We start from the raw sequence: 19248 nt of genomic DNA on the forward strand, positions 1-19248 counted from the left end.
GGATGTTTTCATATCGATGGGAGTATACTTGGTGCTCATGTTTCTGTTTGTTACATTTAATTCACCCGTTTGACATTTGCTGTTAACACATTGCAAGTTTATTGCTGAAGATTGGTGCTTAATCATCATTGGTGATTAGTGATTTCAACTCAGATGTGAATGTTTTCATGAGCCAGAGGTACCGGTGGACCTGCGTCGCCCACGTCGCAATCCGCGCCTGCGAGACTGCGACTGCCGCGCACAGGGTAAGTGCAGTGCTAGCCGCCTTACCAATCTCCTCAGCCTCCACTGAGGACATGGTTTCGGACTGCTCAGATATTTTCACCATGGAGTTAGACAGCAACGCTATATTGTTTGCCGCCGCTGACGCCTGGAAAGCACAAATGTGCATCCGGTCAGTCTGTCGGGCGATAAACTGATCTCTGGGTTAGCCAACATGGGTCGCCGTCCGGCAACCGTGCTGGCCTGCTTAACCCCAAAGAATACCGTGAGGTTCGGCTCTAGAGGAGGTACGGTCGGAAAACCCACATCCGTAAATCCCTCCACCTTCTGAAGTAAAAAGATATGATTCTACACTGTATTGAAGTAAACATGTATTATTTTGAATTGTATTTTAGTGAACATGTATTGTTTGAACTGTTTTAGGTAATCACAACGGGTTTTGATAATCACTTAGAATAGGAATGTTATTCTCACTTTTAAACTCACTGACCCAGAGATCTTGTGTTATACACACACATGTCCCCTTCACCTCCACATACAGATGTTGTTTTAAGGTCGTTATGGACCTCTTTATATGGGTGCACTAAAGTTAAAATGTCGGAGGAGGGATGGTTTATGTGAAAAAACCCCATGGGAAGGGAATGTAGTGTAGATAGGGTGGAGATAAACGTTGACTTTTGACCTGGTGAAACTTAGGATCTCACGTTCTGGTCAGAACTCTGATTGAACCCGATCAGATGTGAATCCAACCAGTAAGAACACTTGGGGGAGGTGAGCAGTTTACACAGCTCCTCCCCAGGGGCTCTCTAATTCGCTGTCGAATAAAAGGGGGAGGGAACAAGTCAACACATCTCCGCCCCAAAATAGGGATAGGTATACTGTTGTTTTTGAGTGTAAAATGCTTTTTGGTTTGGTGAGTTGGTTGGTCCTGATATCTGTGTCCGCATCGCATCACAAACCTGAAGTCAATTTCTTTTTGTTTGATGAGTTGGATGGTCCTGACACCTTTATCCGCATCGCATCACAAACCTGAAGACCGGAGTACTCGAGTACTCTGTATAACTTGTATATGTGTTTGGTTTCCTACCAGAAGTAAACTCAGATAATTTGTTATAACTTTGATTCCGGTGTTTTCAATTCCTTTCTTAATTTAATAGAGATCCAGCCTCATCCAACGAACGGCGCGTAGCAGAGGTGTTCTGCTCCAACAAATGGTGACTTGCCCGACGTGATGAGAGCTGGTCTCTAGGAAGGGACACCGACAGCCAGGGGACGGAATCCAGTCCAGGGGGAGGACAAAGAGACACTGTTGACAACTGAATCAAGCGCGCTATACACAAAAGGTGAGCAGACACCTGTTTTGAATATCAAAAATCTGTGATTGATTATACTAAAACTTTAGAGTTGTCAGCAGCGTTCTCACTGTTCTTAGTCACGGTGGGAAATACAATACATATTCCAAGTTGGGGATATTGGGGAAGTGCTTAGAGAAGGGTATTCAGTCCTGGACCTAGAGCAAAAATAGTGTTTGAGAGAGGCGGGTAGGTCAGTCCCGGCCCTTCACTCACTAAGTACGAACGCTGCAACGCTCTAAAAGATGTATGGGTTAAATTCCCCGTAAGTCAAAATAACATTGATTAATACGGTTAGCTTGCAATGCTTCTATTAAAGGCTGCAAAAGGTGTAAAAAACAGATGGGTTAAATTCCCCGCAGATCATGATAAGATTGATTAATGCGGTTACCTTTCGTGGTGCTTTAAATGTATAAAATTACTGTAATTGTTATATGGTGGGTGATACAAGAGGAGAGAGACGCGACCTCCAACTAATTATTTGGAACGACCGAATCTCATCATAACTCTTGTTGTGGGGTTAATCAGGCTCATTAAACGTGACGATAAAGAGATTTTGTTGACTGAGTTTTGACTCCTGGCCTGAAGCCGCAATCGCCGTGAGGGGTTTGTAGAAGCTTGCTTCAGGAAGTCACGCTATCTGTTGAAATATACATCGCACAATAAAAATTTGCCTGACTGTACGTATGAATATATGTAAAACTGCAATTTTTTAAGTCAAATCTGTGTAAAATCCAGTAAAAAGAACTGTGGAGATACATATGTTGCAGACATAGAGACAGAGGCACTTCATTCGTGGTCAGCTGCTGCCCTCTGGTGGCGAACAGGGAGTGCTACAACATTCTGAAAAATTACGTATTGAACATTTAGAATTAAAGCAATAATTGCCCAGTATATTAAATAAATACAAACGAACACGTATCAACATAAGTCAGATAATATAAACGAGGTCAATCATGGAAGAAGGCTGACATTTAATGCCTGATATATAAGTAATAATAATATATGATATATAGCTGATATTAAATAACTAATGTATAAGGCTCGATATTTCTGAAAATAAGAACACCGTTAACGGCGTTCTATTTCAGAAGAAGGGGGAAAAGGATAGGATATACATCAGACAATATGTATGTGAGATTATTACGTTTTTAGGAGAAATTTATCAATTTAAAATACTAGCTTTGGCGATTTTTTGTTTTGTTTTGTTTTGTTTGTTGCTTTTAAGAGAAATTGATACATTTGAAATAATCTAGCTTTGGTTATTTTTCGTTTTGTTAGTTTGTTCCTTTTTTGTTTTATTTTTGTTCTATTTTTTATTTTGATTTATTTATTTTTTTTTTTTTTTGTTTATTATTTTCTGCATAGTCTCTTGTCCACACTCCAGTCTAGTTGGTGCCGCCAATAAACACTAAAGAAGTAGAAGAGATGATTTCAAAACCATATTTCCAGCAACTTAAGGGCTTGGTATGAGACTTCTCCACACAGGTTGCTGACGCCAAAGGGGGACCTGAGAAACACAAGGCCAACACAGCAGATTACGTCTGGTTGAAGGGGACCTCCCATGCCGTCCGCCTAGATGGAAAGGGAGACAACTGGTACCACTGGAGCCAGTGTGCGGTCGGGAAAAACAGCCGCGAGGACCCTAGACGACATCAGGACAGATTTGGCCCTCGTCGCGAGGACCCTAGACGACATCAGAACAGATCTGGCTCTCGTCAAGGCAGTCGACCCAGGAGGCGCCATCAGCGGACCAGAGGAGGAGGATCGGGAGGACATCTCTCCAGCAGTCGACCCGGAAGCCGCCATCAGCGGGCCGAAGGAGGAGGATCGGGACATCTCTCCAGCATCGACCCGGAGGCCGCCATCAGCGGGCCGGGGGAGGACAATCAGGCCACATCTCTCTAGCAGGCACCCCAGAAGCCGCCGTCAGCGGGCTGGGGGGACGAAGACATGGCAAACCAAGACGGCACAGGGAACTCCATTTCCCGCTGAAACAGGTTGATATAGCCGGTGTGGAACTTTGTCTGAAGAATCCATTTTTTGGAGGAACTTTCAACTTTATTTTTATATCCCATAATTTAAGGGATTTGTATTTTTTATTCTACAGAACTATGTGTTACCAAAAGAGGGAAAAGTTTAATAATGTCTTTTCTAATTTCTGTGGCTACTTTTATTGCCATTTTGGTGACATGTGGTTGTTGTTGTGTGCCTTGTATCCGCTCATTGTGTGTTAGACTCATCAGTTCCACCATTGAGGGAAAAGCTGCCCCTCCCCCTTCGTACCAGATGCCCTTGTTGGCCTATGCGTCGGAGGGGGAAGCGTACTATGACTCAGCTGACAAGGACTTTGCTTTTTAGACATGTTTTATTCTCCCTCCACTGTCATAAGAAGTTGTTGTTGTGGACTGTTCCTAAAGGTTTAAAGTGCTCTATATCCCAACTTCTGATGGGTTTATATAAATGTTGGGACAGACACAGTAAGAAAAAAATTGACAGTGGTAATGTTTCAAATGCTATATGTTGATCTCGTGAGGTGAGATCAAAAGAGGGATTGAAGTAAAAAGATATGATTCTACACTGTATTGAAGTAAACATGTATTATTTTGAATTGTATTTTAGTGAACATGTATTGTTTGAACTGTTTTAGGTAATCACAACGGGTTTTGATAATCACTTAGAATAGGAATGTTATTCTCACTTTTAAACTCACTGACCCAGAGATCTTGTGTTATACACACACATGTCCCCTTCACCTCCACATACAGATGTTGTTTTAAGGTCGTTATGGACCTCTTTATATGGGTGCACTAAAGTTAAAATGTCGGAGGAGGGATGGTTTATGTGAAAAACCCCATGGGAAGGGAATGTAGTGTAGATAGGGTGGAGATAAACGTTGACTTTTGACCTGGTGAAACTTAGGATCTCACGTTCTGGTCAGAACTCTGATTGAACCCGACCAGATGTGAATCCAACCAGTAAGAACACTTGGGGGAGGTGAGCAGTTTACACAGCTCCTCTCCAGGGGCTCTCTAATTCGCTGTCGAATAAAAGGGGGAGGGAACAAGTCAACACATCTCCGCCCCAAAATAGGGATATGTATACTGTTGTTTTTGAGTATAAAATGCTTTTTGGTTTGGTGAGTTGGTTGGTCCTGATATCTGTGTCCGCATCGCATCACAAACCCGAAGTCAATTTATTTTTGTTTGATGAGTTGGATGGTCCTGACACCTTTATCCGCATCGCATCACAAACCTGAAGACCGGAGTACTCGAGTACTCTGTATAACTTGTATATGTGTTTGGTTTCCTACCAGAAGTAAACTCAGATAATTTGTTATAACTTTGATTCCGGTGTTTTCAATTCCTTTCTTAATTTAATAGAGATCCAGCCTCATCCAACGAACGGCGCGTAGCAGAGGTGTTCTGCTCCAACACTTCGTGAGGGGAACGTATGTAGACACCGGAGCCAGTGCCCCAGGTTACACCGCCGCCCCCTCCTGGTACTTCCCAATGGCCAGGCGGCGTGGCCAGATCGGGTCACCCTCTGTACCCGGGAGAACACCCCGGATATGTCATCCGGAGGCGAGCTCTCCTGAGCTGGGGGAACGGGGAGATCTCGCCAGGCGGCTGCCTTAGAGATGATCTCCGGGAGTTCCAGGAGAATTCCGCCACTCGATGGCAGAGCCGTGAAGGCAGAAAGAGGGACCACCGGTTCGTCTGCCGGACCGACACCGGGACCCATCTCTGTCTCCTCCGTCCGGAGGAGAGAGAGGATGGGGGAACCACCTGGTGATCCATGAATGGGAGGGAGTCATCCGACTCTTGCCCGCCACTCGGATCCAGGAAGTCAAGGGATTTGTTCACGGAGTAAGACTCCTGGACGGGCCAATCATCCTCGGCCGCAGCAGCAGCGAGAGCGTCCGCTCTCTGCTGTCTGAGGGCCAGAGGGAGACGGACACACTGTGGGCATGACAACTGGGGAGTGAGAGCCGCGTTTGCATGCTCTAATCCCAATCAGGACTCACACTCACACATTTTATCAATAGAAACAAAGTTTTTAGAGGAGGAATGTTTGCTTTCTAGTGTGCAGCTCTGAAAAGAGCTTGTGCCTGACAGTGCTTCTGCTACTACGGAGTGCTGAAGAAAAGTGGGAGCAGATTGTCGGGCCTCCTTCCTATTTATACGAAAGTGAGTTCGTAGGTGGGGCCCACGTCGTAGGTGGGGCCCACGTCGTAGGTGGGCGTGGATTAAGTCTGTCAGTGCTGCACATGCGCAGTGGGATTACCCAATAGCGATAGCCTTAGAGGGCAAAGCCTATACAATAGAGAACACACACACACACACAGCTGAGCTTCATATCACATTATTTTTGTGTCATTATTGTATGATCAGTATGACCGATGAACATATCCTGGCCTCGTCAAAGTTGTGTTTTTGGTTAAAATAACTGCTGCTAATTCTTTTTGACTGACCATGTCCTCTTCCAGCAACTCTGGCTCCGCCCCCGGGTCTTCTGGTCTGCTTTCTGTCCCCAGAACCAGAACTAAACCTGGAGAAGTTCAGTTATTATGCTCCAAACATCTGGAACAAACTCCCAGAAACCTGCAGGTCCTTTTAAATCCAGGCAGAAGACCCATTCCCCCGCGGGCGGGGGAGAAACCACAACATCTGCAAGCAACAGCGTCTGAGGGCTTCTTAAGATTTAATAAACTATGAATGTTTCATATCCATGTAACGGGAAGAAACTCAGCTAACTGATGATATAAACAATTTTTAGCAAAAAGAAACACAAGACTAACGCTAAGCCTCTGAATTAGCCCTGAGCGAAAAAATGCTAACGCCGTTAGCACAGAACTCACGGTATAAAACCCTTATTACTTATCGTAAATGCACATCCAACCCATCGATTAGCATCGTGAGATTACACAGATTCGATAGGTATCCGTATCATCACTCCATGATCAAAACTCGTGACATGAGAAACAAAAACAGACATCAAAACACGTGGCATAAGGTAGCCAACACGGCAATATGTCTTACCTTTGTTGTTGTCTGATCAAAAGTTGTCTTCAATGGCATTAAAACGATAAAAACGCTGCTGAAGGTTAATCCTTAGGTTAATCCAATGTGTCTGTGTCCCTTTGAAATGATTACTGATAATCCATCATCAATAAACCTAGTTTTAAGTTTTCAGATTTCAGAGCGGAAGATAGGTTTCACTTTGGGCAAACTGCGTGCGCATAGCTCTGACTTCTCAATGGTGTGTGTGTGTGTATGTGGAAATTCCCCTTCGATTATATTGGCTCTAACGGTTCAAAAGAGATGTCAATCAGCAAAATCGATCAATGGGTTCCAGAGAAACGGCAAATACGCCCATTTCCACCCAAATGACCCCAGAAGTGTTTTTTTTTTTTGCAAAACCTCTCTAAAAAGGTCAAATGTCACTTGTTTTGCATCAATCTTGATACAGGGTACTTTTTATATGTTGTACTTTGGATTCCTAAAGCTTTTAGTCTACTAACCCATCATCCAAGGGTGGTTTTCACTATAAGTAATGGTTTTTTTTTGACGGACACAATCTGTTAAATATTTCTTTAAAATAAAAAACATCTATATTGATTCTGACTTTTCTATATCCAACTCACAGGTTTATCATTACTTTGAGAAAAAAGATTATTCATTTATGGTCATTTGTTCTGGAAATGTCATTTTCGAGCCTGAGACCTGAAAAACAGGCTTGGGGCTTAACAGGTTAATTGAACTATTCATATCTCACACTGCACTGTAACTGTTATTCATGTATTTTATACCTGTGTTGTTCTATATTAGCTTTTTTTATGTTTATTTAATTCTCTTTGCTTTTTAATGACTGTTTTGAAATGCTATTTTATAATGTGTTTCCACTGCACTATTTCTTAATGCTCTTAATGTCTTTCATTGTAGTAACAGACTCCTGTGGGAGGGTCCTCACCTGCTGAGCTCTCTTCAGGTCCACAGAAACCCTGCTGATCTAGTCCTCCTCAGTCCTGGTTCTGCCTGCTATTCCCTTATATCTCCTTTTATTCAACAGTTTGAACACCAACTGTCGCAGATGTGACTCACGTGAAAGAGGAACTCGGTACTTCCGCTCTGAGTGTCAGAGGAAATGGGGGGGGGGGGGGGGGGGGGGGGGGGGGGGGGGGGGGGGTTGAAGTGCTGCATCCACTCAGGAGGAACTTGTACACAAAGAGAAACGTATGATATGAGAGTGAGGTCTATGTCTTCAGCACTGACTGTCATTATATCTGTTTTATTCACCCACATGCCTTTGCTGATAAACACTCTGTTTCTAAACTGAGTTGTTCTCAGGACTGCAAAGATTCACTTCAGAGTGACTGAGCCCAGTCAGTGTGAGAGGGGGTGTAGTTCTGCTAGCTGTCCACTAGATGCTGCTAACTGACCCTCTAAAGCAGGGGTGGGGAACCTTTTTCTTCTCAAGAGCCATTTTAAAATGTTCAACATCCTCCGAGGGCCGTACAAATTATTGACCTCTGCTTAAAAATACTAAAATCACAGCCCATTCATTTGGCCTTTCTTTCATGCTGTGCAAGCAACCTCTTAATCCAGATATCTTACCATGCATTCACGTGCACGGTGTGGCATGACCCCAAAACAGAGAGATATGGACACAAGGTGTGTGCAAATGTATTTAGTTTCCTATCCATGTGAACATGATTTAAGTGGGGGGGGGACCTAACATCCTCTAGGGGGTCCGGGGGCATGGTCCCCCGGGAAGATTTATTTTTTCAAGTTGAAGTTAAAAGCATCAATCTGATGCACTTTGAGAGCAACATTAGGAGATCTATGGATACAGCTCTCAACATCCATATGAAACAGAACTGTAAGCAGATTTCTTTTTCTTTATGGATATTTTACAAATCACTCCTCTTTCAAACTGTATTCTTGTTTATTAATAACAACTTTTTTTTACTGTCATATAGTATTTTATACTATAATGATCATATAAAGATGTGCCTTTACCTCACTGGTTGTAGAAAAAGCTTCTTATATTCGTTAGCATAGCTAGCTAACCAGATGCTAATAACAACAAAGTTATTGACTGTATGATCAGTATGACAGATGAACAGATCGCCACTGGGCTTTCAGCTAAAGACACAGCCACGCAGAAACTGCAGCATGTGTACGGCTCCTTATGGGTACTGCATTGTTTTAAGTGCAGGAGCGGCGTTCCGGTGCTCTCCGTATAAATTACCTCGATGGCCGTATCAAATGGTCTCGCGTGCCGTATACGGCCCGGGGGCCGGAGGTTCCCCACCCCTGCTCTAATGAAACACAGATGAGGGTGAATGGTCAGTGTGAGAGGGGTGTAGTTCTGCTAGCTCTCCAGTAGATGCTGCTAACTGACCCTCTAATGAAACACACAGTGGCGACTGGTCATTAGGGGCACAGCCCCACCTAGTGTCAGCAGAAAGTATTACAAATAATGATTACAAAAAATGCAAAAAAAAAATATATATATATATATATCTAAAATATATTTTAAGATCATGTTTAATCATCTGATTCGTCTGTACATTGCTGTTTTAGTCTGTGTTCTTCTAATTAGTGTGTCTACAGTCACAGTGTGTGCCTATTGAGCTGTTTAGAGCCATGTGGGACAAAACCTGATCATGCCCCTCCCTCTCACTGTGAAGTGAACGGTGACTGTAAAAACTACACTGCGCATGCTCAGAGTATTTTCCTATTTAATGTGTGTGGCAAAAAAATAATGACCATAGGGGTACTGAGCTGCCATCCCCACCATACGTCATCTCACATCATTCAGAGCTGATTGGCTGTAAGTACGTGTGCCGCGAAAAGTGTGGTGTGTGAAGAGGAGACGAGAGAGCTGCAGTGACGCGTCCTAAAACCAGGAAGTAAGCTGCGCATGGCTTCCCTCGAAAAAAAAAGCAATGAGGTTTCTCCATAGGATTTTAGAAAATAGCTCGAAATAAGATCTGTGGGAAACGTACCTGTTAATCTATCGATTGGATTTATGATAGACTTTTGAAACTACAAGAAGATAAGGAGGACTTTTACAAAAAGGTTATAGAGATTTTTGTCCAGAAGGATAGCATGGACTTCATCTTCAAGTCAAGGTAAGACCGCAATTTTATTGAAAATGGGATCTTACTAAGATAAGGGAATGCTCTGGTTTTTGGACAAAATTAACATGGGATCACTCCCGTCACCGGACGTACTTCGTCTCACTGGAATAGTAACGGTCATAGTGAATATAAAATCGTCCCCATGTATCCGGCCAATGACGGGAGAGTTTTGAAAGAGACAAAACACTGTTCCATACATTTAAAAACACTTAAACAATTAAACAATGTTTACCTGCCAACAAGCAGCAGTGTGCTGTCATTTCAAACATGTTACCCCACTGTTTAACACAGTTTTACCTGTGTTTTGAAGACTCTTTCCTGGGTCAATGTGTCCTCTTTCTCCCCCCCCTGGGTGTGTGTGAGACAAGTCAAGTGAGTCAGCCTGCCAACCAGCAGCAGTGTGCTGTCATTTCAAACATGTTACCCCACTGTTTAACACAGTTTTACCTGTGTTTTGAAGACTCTTTCCTGGGTCAATGTGTCCTCTTTCTCCCCCCCTGGGTGTGTGTGAGACAAGTCAAGTGAGTCAGGCTGCCAACAAGCAGCAGTGTGCTGTCATTTCAAACATGTTACCCCCACTGTTTAACACAGTTTTACCTGTGTTTTGAAGACTCTTTCCTGGGTCAATGTGTCCTCTTTCTCCCCCCCTGGGTGTGTGTGAGACAAGTCAAGTGAGTCAGGCTGCCAACAAGCAGCAGTGTGCTGTCATTTCAAACATGTTACCCCACTGTTTAACACAGTTTTACCTGTGTTTTGAAGACTCTTTCCTGGGTCATTCTGTGCTCCAATGTGTCCTCTTTCTCCCCCCCTGGGTGTGTGTGAGACAAGTCAAGTGAGTCAGGCTGCCAACAAGCAGCAGTGTGCTGTCATTTCAAACATGTTACCCCACTGTTTAACACAGTTTTACCTGTGTTTTGAAGACTCTTTCCTGGGTCAATGTGTCCTCTTTCTCCCCCCCTGGGTGTGTGTGAGACAAGTCAAGTGAGTCAGGCTGCCAACAAGCAGCAGTGTGCTGTCATTTCAAACATGTTACCCCACTGTTTAACACAGTTTTACCTGTGTTTTGAAGACTCTTTCCTGGGTCATTCTGTGCTCCAATGTGTCCTCTTTCTCCCCCCCTGGGTGTGTGTGAGACAAGTCAAGTGAGTCAGCCTGCCAACAAGCAGCAGTGTGCTGTCATTTCAAACATGTTACCCCACTGTTTAACACACTTTTACCTGTGTTTTGAAGACTCTTTCCTGGGTCATTGTGTGCTCACCAGGGGCACGAGAATACCCTCCACAGAAGGGGTCGTGGTTCCGTGAAGAAGGCCGAATTTGGGTGCTCATAGGCAGCCTGCTGCAGAGTCATTTTCAGGCTCCTCTCCACAATTGTCCCCCTAAAATGATTTAAAATCATTATTTTTGCATTTAAATGCATTTATTCTATCATTTATATGGTTCCCCAACACAATGCACATAGTCTGGAGCTCACTGGGGTCCTGCATATAATTTAATCAGGCGTTTTAACACTTTTTCCCATGAAAATGATTTTTAATCACTATCATGGGGCTATGAAAATAAAATTCCGGGTAATGCAGAGCACAAGTGCACCTTTTACTATTTAAATGTATTTGTATTATATATATTTGGGCTAGAAAGGTGACCTCTCTGGGTGATTTAGTCAGTTTATGGAGCTTAGCCCACAAATCCTGGATGATCCAGGCCGAATTTGGGTGCTCATAGGCGGCCTGCCAGGCGCCCCCACCCGTGGAAAGCAAAAAAAATTGAAGAAAACGCTTAATTATAACTTAAAATAATCAAAAATGAAGTTTTGAAAAATTGTCAAAAAAATGACAGAGTGCCAACGGGAGAAGGGGCCAGACTATTGGCGCTTCAGGCCGATTTTTCCCCTTCTCCGATGGTTGGTACAACGGAGAAGGGGAAAAAGTCCCTGGGCTTCATTTCCACTTCTCTGTCAAAAAGATTCATCCATACTTTTCAAACTACCGTCTGCACGAAATCGGAAACCCAGTTTTTGGGTGCACTCAGAAAAATAACGGCTGTTGCAAATCATGGAAGAATGTATCCGCTCACCAAGCACTTTGAGTGGGCCTAATTTTGTGGCGCAAGGACCCCCCAGCCTGGTTCTCTCAATACTTAAAGTTTGACATGGAGGAATGCGAGGGCACTTTGCAGGTGACTCTACCCGATTATGAGACACTATTTTGGGACGTATTTTTTACATTTCTCTGGTTCTCCAAATAGTTTAAGTTCGACATTTTGAGCCATGGAGGAATGCGAGGGCACTTTGCAGGTGACTCTACCCGATTTTGAGACACTATTTTGGGGCGTATTTTTTACATTTCTCTGGTTCTCCAAATAGTTTAAGTTCGACATTTTGAGCCATGGAGGAATGCGAGGGCACTTTCCAGGTGACTCTACCCGATTTTGAGGCACTATTTTGGGGTATAATTTTTACATTTTGACCCCTTTGCCCGGTTATCACCAAAGTTGAGTTGGATGATTTCGACCATGGAGGAATGTCAGGGGAGTCCGCGGGGGACTCCTGCGGGGTCATGAGGCACTATTTTGGGGTACAATTTTTACATTTTGACCCCTTTTCCCGGTTCTCACCAAAGTTGAGTTGGATGATTTCGACCATGGAGGAATGTCAGGGGAGTCCGCGGGGGACTCCTGCGGGGTCATGAGGCACTATTTTCGGACACTTTTTTCCCATTTTCCCCCCTTTTGCCTGGTTCTTTTTATTTTTATTTTTTTTCCTGTTTTGGCCCGTTTGACCCGGTTCCTTCTGCCGGGGGCACTGCCCGGTCCCGGGTGCCCCCCCCAGGGCTCGCGTACAGCCGTTTCACCCCCCACATTGACGGATTTTGACCCCTTTGCCCGGTTCTCACCAAAGTTGAGTGTGATGATTGCTGAGTCATGATGCACTATTTTGGGGTACATTTCCCCCATTATCAACACGGACTAGAGATGTCTCGGAGATGGCTCGGAGCCCACACCCTGGTTCTATGTAACCCTGGAGGAATGTCACATGAGTCGACAGGGGACTGCTGCTGGCTAATGAAGGACTATTTTGGGGTACATTTCCCCCATTATCAACACGGACTAGAGATGTCTCGGAGATGGCTCGGAGCCCACACCCTGGTTCTATGTAACCCTGGAGGAATGTCACATGAGTCGACAGGGGACTGCTGCTGGCTAATGAAGGACTATTTTGGGGTACATTTCCCCCATTATCAACACGGACTAGAGATGTCTCGGAGATGGCTCGGAGCCCACACCCTGGTTCTATGTAACCCTGGAGGAATGTCACATGAGTCGACAGGGGACTGCTGCTGGCTAATGAAGGACTATTTTGGGGTACTTTTTTTTCATTTTCACCCAAATTTCCCTGGATGAAATATTTTTTAGTTTTTTTAGTTTTTAGCCCAGTTTTGGCCACAGCGTTGCCTGGAGGATAGGACCGAGATATGACAGACTCTCTGGCCGCCTCACAAGTCACTATTGTCGGACACTTTCTTTGCTTTACCCCGGTTCTATCACTCTTTCCTCCTTTGACCATACAACCCGTTTCCTGCTGGGGTGGTGCCTGGTTCCGGGGTACCCCAAACCCTCTCATGGTCGGGGCACCATGTATTGATGCATCGGACCCAATGTTGCCATCACCAGCCCCGCGTTGGTGCGGAAGTGGGACCATCTGACCCGGTGGTAACCCAATACTTCCCTTCGTCCATGCACCATGAATTGATGCATCGGACCCAGTGTCGCAACCACCGCTCACGCTAACGCATATAAACGGAGAACTATAACATAATTTTGATCAAAATCATTATGTGTGTTTCAGGAAGGATGTCATCTGAATGCCCGGTGTGCAGACTCTTCTATCTGGCATTGAACAAACACCTTAAGCACAAGCATGCAGTGCGGAACTTGGAGGAGAGGGGAATCCTCCTGAAAATAGCCAGTGGAAGGATAAATGTTCGGACCAAACCCTGTCCCATCGCTGGGTGTTCGTACGCTGGGAAGAGACTGGACCGTCATGTAAAACATGACCACCCTGAGTTGTCCCGACATAAGGCACATCAGGTCATGGCAAGGCTGAAGCATAGTGTGGCACTGCAGTTGCTCCATGACCTCCGTGAGACTAACCCCATCATTGGAATGGCTACATCATTGGATATAGACAATGAGGAGGAATACCCCGGGCACCCTCCACCCTTCTCCCCACATACCGAGTGTGACAACGAGGACTGCAGGCAGGTGATGCTGGAAAATGTGGCATTGAGGGCTCAGAAGGATGCCCTCAATGATGAGGTGAAGACCCTGCGCTCCAGGCTGAAAAAGGAGCTAAAACCCAGGAAGCAGAGTGCTGCTGTTCTTGAGGAAGAGGACGAATGTATACGATTTAAGGGCCTGGCAATCCCAAATACCTCCGGCATAAACACAGTAGCCTCAGGCAGCAATACCCCTGTGAAGAGCCCGGTGAAGACTGTCATGCAGTCCCCAGTAACCTCCGGTAGCGAGACCCCTGTGAGGAGCCCGGTGAAGACTGTCATGCTTGCAGTAGCCTCCGGTGGGAAGAGACCGGTCAAGAACCCTGTGAAGAGCCCAATGAAGACTGTCATGCTTGCAGTAGCCTCCGGTGGAAAGAGACCGGTCAAGAACCCTGTGAAGAGCCCAGTGAAGACTGTCATATTACCAGTTTCCTCCGGTAGCGAGACCCCTGAGAAGAGCCCGGTGAAGACTGTCATGTTTGCAGTAGCCTCCAGTAGCGAGACCCCTGTGAAGACCCCGGTGAAGACTGTCATGTTTGCAGTAGCCTCCGGTAGCGAGACCCCTGTGAAGACCCCGGTGGAAACTGTCATGTTTGCAGTAGCCTCCGGTAGCGAGACCCCTGTGAAGACCCCGGTGGAAACTGTCATGTTTGCAGTAGCCTCCGGTAGCGAGACCCCTGTGAAGACCCCGGTGGAAACTGTCATGTTTGCAGTAGCCTCCGGTAGCGAGACCCCTGTGAAGACCCCGGTGGAAACTGTCATGTTTGCAGTAGCCTCCGGTAGCGAGACCCCTGTGAAGACCCCGGTGGAAACTGTCATGTTTGCAGTAGCCTCCGGTAGCGAGACCCCTGTATGCCGGAAGACCCGTGCCTCTAAGCTGGCTAATGACTTGCCCTCTCCCTCAAATTACTGGTCCACTGGGTGTGGACGGGGGAATACCATGCGTGAAATCACGTTGCCTAGAAGCATGGAGGCGTACCTTCAGACATACTTGGATCACTGTTTGGGTGTCGCTCCGACAGTAAAACAGAAAGACAATGTTGTGTCGAAGATCAGCCGGATAAAGAACTTCATAGTATACATGGCCCATGGTGTTAACCGCCTGTCAGACTGGCTGTTCCTAAGAAACATGAAGATGATCCGTGGCTGGAGCGAGTATATTGTAAAGCCGGGCCGGGCAGTCACAACATCAGAGTTCTTCCTGAAGAATGTGCACCAGTTCATGGGGTACATGTCTGAGTCAAAGCCCCGGGGGTGCAAGCTCACCCAGTCTGATATGACCCACATAATGAGAGAGGTGAAAGCCAACATGAAACACTTGAATAAGGCAGTCACTCTACATCAGTTTAAGGTGAAGAGGAACAAACTGGATCGTCTGCCGAGCCAGGCGGAGCTTCTCGCCGCCATGGCGGCCGCTGAGAAGCGCATCCCGGAGCTCCTCGACCTGATGGCCGGCACGCCGACCTCAACCACCCAGAAGCTTCTCTATGGCTATCTCACCCTCCATTGGAGCCTCCTGTATGGCCACCGTACGGGCGTGTACGCAAACATGAAAAACAGTGAGGTCTTAGAGGCAGCCATAAGGGGAACTGCTGAGGGCTACATCATCCATGTGCAGGATCACAAGACGGCCAAGACATATGGCGAAGCACAGCTGGCGCTTACAGTAGAGGAGTTTAGCTGGGTCATGCGGTGGATGGGGATTAAAGAGGCATTGCTGGGTCCTCAGAATGAATTCTTCCTTTTCACAAGGGGGAATCGGGCCTCCAAGAACCTGAACGCTCACTTGAAGAGGGCATGGGCTGATGCTGGGCTAGAAACAGCCGTCACCTTCACAATCCTGCGCACTGCCCTGGCTGACAATATCAAGCATCACCAAGATCCAGAAAGCCGGTCGATTCTCGCCAGGTTTATGTGTCACGACGTAACCACGGCGGACCGGTTCTACGCGAATGCGCCAGGTATAAAGGAGGCATTGAGAATCCGCTCCATGTTCAGGGCGTCATCAGATGCGGCAGCAGCTGCATCATCATCAGAAGGATGTCTACCGCTGTCAGATGGGGAGACCTCCGAAGAGGGCTGCTATAACAGTACAGCTCTATCATCTTCACCTGATGGGTCATTGGAGCGGCAGCAGCAGCGGAAGCGGAAGCGGGAGGGAAAGAGGCCAATGAAGTCGGGACCGGGGCTGGTTGACACTCCTGATGATGGGGCAGGGGCCGTGGACTCAACCTGTTTGCCCTGGTGCACCGTAAGAATTAGACGCCTAATTTGGTCCCCTGAATCCCGCTAAACATTGTGAATATGTATACCGTGTATATAATTATTATTATAATCCTGTGTATACATTTTGTAAATAGTACAATATCTCCAGGGCGCATAACTGCACTTTACAAGCCAGGAAAGGTGCCAGAATCCTGGGCATACATTTTGTTAATAGTGCAACACCTCCAGGGCGCATAACTGCACTTTAAAACGTAGGTTAAGAAATTTAGTAGTACTGTTATAGTAGCAGTAGTACGTGTAAATAGTTTATGTTTTAGCCTCTCTGTACTGTCAACTGTGTTTTTTGTTCAAATAAAATAAAAAATAAAAAAAAAACAATAACCTTGATGGTTACCAGGGGCAGAAAAAGTGCCACTTTCCATCAGCACCGGGGAGGCACTCTCCTTGGTGCTGAACCCTGTGATGAGCGCTCAAGTGTTGGCGGAGGAGGTGTAAGCCAGAGGAGGGTGAACAAAAGTTAAAGTGTTTGAACCTCCAGCCCAGAAGGGGGGGTGATGCCGTGAAGAAGGCCGAATATGGATGCTGATGGGCGGACACAGAAGCACCATAAAACCACCCCCTTGTAAGGTCACCAGGGGCACGAGAATACCCTCCAGCCCAGAAGGGGGGGGTGATGCCGTGAAGAAGGCCGAATATGGATGCTGATGGGCGGACACAGAAGCACCATAAAACCACCCCCTTGTAAGGTCACCAGGGGCACGAGAATACCCTCCACAGAAGGGGGGGTGATGCCGTGAAGAAGGCCGAATATGGATGCTGATGGGCGGACACAGAAGCACCATAAAACCACCCCCTTGTAAGGTCACCAGGGGCACGAGGTTCTGGTGGGTGTGAATACCTGTGTTTAGTCCGTGGGGGAGTGCTTAACTGTGGGGGGCCCGGGGACTCAGGGTGTGCAAGGTTATGGAGGTCCCACTGTTAGGGGCCCATGCTGGAGGTAATTAGTCCGTCCTTGGGGCTCTGTGAGCGGGCAAAAAGAGGTGATTTCCCCCTGGTCTCTGCTGGAGGTGCAGAGTCCCACTGTTAGGGGCCCATGCTGGAGGTAATTAGTCCGTCCTTCGGGGCTCTGTGAGCGGGCAATGAGAGGTGATTTTCCCGGTCTCCGCCCTGGAGGTGTGAAATAAACAGAGTCCCCCTGTTAGGGACTGGTGCTGGAGGTCTCTAGTCCGTCCTTCGGTGCTCTGTGAGCGGGCAAAAAGAGGTGATTTCCCCCTGGTCTCTGCTGGAGGTGCAGAGTCCCACTGTTAGGGGCCCATGCTGGAGGTAATTAGTCCGTCCTTGGGGCTCTGTGAGCGGGCAGAGAGAGGTGATTTCCCCCTGGTCTCTGCTGGAGCTGTGAAAGAAAACAGAGTCCCACTGTTATGGGGACATGCTGGAGGTAATTAGTCCGTCCTTGGGGCTCTGTGAGGGGGCAGAGAGAGGTGATTTTCCCCTGGTCTCTGCTGGAGCTGTGAAAGAAACAGAGTCCCACTGTTATGGGGACATGCTGGAGGTAATTAGTCCGTCCTTGGGGCTCTGTGAGGGGGCAGAGAGAGGTGATTTCCCCCTGGTCTCTGCTGGAGGTGCAGAGTCCCACTGTTAGGGGCCCATGCTGGAGGTAATTAGTCCAGTCCTTGGGGCTCTGTGAGCGGGCAGAGAGAGGTGATTTTCCCGGTCTCCGCCCTGGAGGTGTGAAATAAACAGAGTCCCCCTGTTAGGGACTGGTGCTGGAGGTCTCTAGTCCGTCCTTCGGTGCTCTGTGAGCGGGCAAAAAGAGGTGATTTCCCCCTGGTCTCTGCTGGAGGTGCAGAGTCCCACTGTTAGGGGCCCATGCTGGAGGTAATTAGTCCGTCCTTGGGGCTCTGTGAGCGGGCAGAGAGAGGTGATTTCCCCCTGGTCTCTGCTGGAGCTGTGAAAGAAACAGAGTCCCACTGTTATGGGGACATGCTGGAGGTAATTAGTCCGTCCTTGGGGCTCTGTGAGGGGGCAGAGAGAGGTGATTTCCCCCTGGTCTCTCCTGGAGGTGTGAAATAAACAGAGTGCTACATTTTGTAAATAGTGCAATATCTCCAGGGCGCATAACTGCACTTTACAAGCCAGAAATAATGTTTAAATGGTCGGGGAAAGTATTTTTAAATGTCTGGAAGAGAGTTTTAGACAGTCATTTTGCACGAAATCATTTAACATAGACGCTCTCCTGAAAATGCACAGAATATGTGCTTTTTCAGGAGACCGTCAATGTTAAATGATTTCGTGCAAAATGACTGGCTAAAACCTCGGAATAAGTGTTTGAAAAGCGGGGAAAAGTTGTTTAAAATAGTCTGATACCTCCAGGGCGCATCACCAAAAATGTACAAGCCAGGGAAGATGCCTGAATCCCGGATACTTTAGGTCTGTCACTTAGGGTGACCGCACCACTCCGACGCTCCCGAGAGTGGACGTCCATTGTTTGTAAGGCACCTAAGAGGGAGAGAACAATTCAATATTTAAATGATAAAATTACATTTTTTGGGTATCCTTTTGTTGAACTGTCTGTTTAAAATTAATCGAAGCATCAGACAAAAAAAGCTTTTGAAAATAATATAATATTTTGGTTTAGGTCAAAATATAATATTTGTAAACCTGAAGAGTCAGTGCCAGTGCCTCACCAGCCATGAACCTCACTGCACAAGCTTATATATAGACATCTAAGTTTTTTGTGCCCCACCACTTTTGTACATGTAAAAACGCCACTGGAAACACAGATATGAAAAAATGAATAACTTTACACCAAAAAACCCTTAAATAGTCTTGAGATCAAGTCACACATTGAGGAGATGTTCCTTCATAGATACAGCTGTAAATATCAGCAGAAAGGTTACTGAGGAAAACACAGACTCTCCACACCGCGAGTGTTTCAGGTGAGAGTCACTTTTTAAAAACACAAGGTCAAATCAATCAGATCTTCTGCACTTTAAAGGGTTCTGCTGATGTTCAGGTGTATG

The 19248-nt window shown here is 46.3% G+C and overlaps 1 protein-coding gene across 1 annotated transcript in view; it reads right to left on the bottom strand.

The window, feature by feature from the left end:
* The window catches only part of LOC117496415 (NLR family CARD domain-containing protein 3-like), a 49698-nt gene that overhangs the window by 12676 nt on the left and 17774 nt on the right, over positions 1-19248 (bottom strand). The window lies entirely within an intron of this gene.

This window comes from Trematomus bernacchii, unplaced genomic scaffold (genome assembly GCF_902827165.1).
Source record: "Trematomus bernacchii unplaced genomic scaffold, fTreBer1.1, whole genome shotgun sequence".
Classification (NCBI taxonomy): Eukaryota; Metazoa; Chordata; class Actinopteri; order Perciformes; family Nototheniidae; genus Trematomus; species Trematomus bernacchii.